Source organism: Sapajus apella, unplaced genomic scaffold (genome assembly GCF_009761245.1).
Source record: "Sapajus apella isolate SASKATOON/1434 unplaced genomic scaffold, GSC_monkey_1.0 scaffold55, whole genome shotgun sequence".
Classification (NCBI taxonomy): domain Eukaryota; kingdom Metazoa; phylum Chordata; class Mammalia; order Primates; family Cebidae; genus Sapajus; species Sapajus apella.
In genome coordinates this window covers 13075106-13075807 of record NW_022436995.1, presented here as the reverse complement: position 1 = coordinate 13075807, position 702 = coordinate 13075106, and positions in this window count along the sequence as shown.

Sequence of the window (702 nt, the reverse complement as noted above, 5' to 3'; positions counted from 1 at the left end):
GAAGAAATAATGGCTGAAAAGTATTCAAATTTAGCAAAAGACATAAATGTACAGATTAAAGAAACAAAGTGAGCCCCAAACAGGATAAAGCCAAAGAAACCACATTAGGACACATAATAATCAAACTTCTGAAAGCTAAAGACAAACATAGAATTGAGAAAGAAATGGCAATTTCTTATGTATAAGAAAAAAACAGAGGAATTCTTGTTAGATACTACAAAGGCCAGAAAGAAGTGGCACATTATTCAAGTACTCAAAGAAAAGAACTGTCAAACCAAAATTCAATATCCAGCAAAAGTAAGTATCCTTCAGAAATGAAGGGGAAATCAAGACATTCTCAGATGAAGGAACACTTATAGAACCCGTCACCAACATAACTCCTCTAAAAGAATGGCTAAAGGGGCCAGGCCCAGTGGCTCATGCTTGTAATCCCAGCACTTTGGGTGGCCGATGTGGGTGGATCACGAGGTCAGGAGATTGAGGATATCCTGGCTAACATGGTGAAACCCAGTCTCTACTAAAACTATAAAAAAAAAAAAAAATTAGCTGTGTATGGTGGTATGCACCTGTAGTCCCAGCTACTCAGGAGGCTGAGGCAGGAGAATCGCTTGAACCCAGGTGGCAGAGGTTGCAGTGATCCAAGATCATGCCACTGCACTCCAGCCTGGGCCACAGAGCAAGACTCCGTCTAAAAAAAAAAAA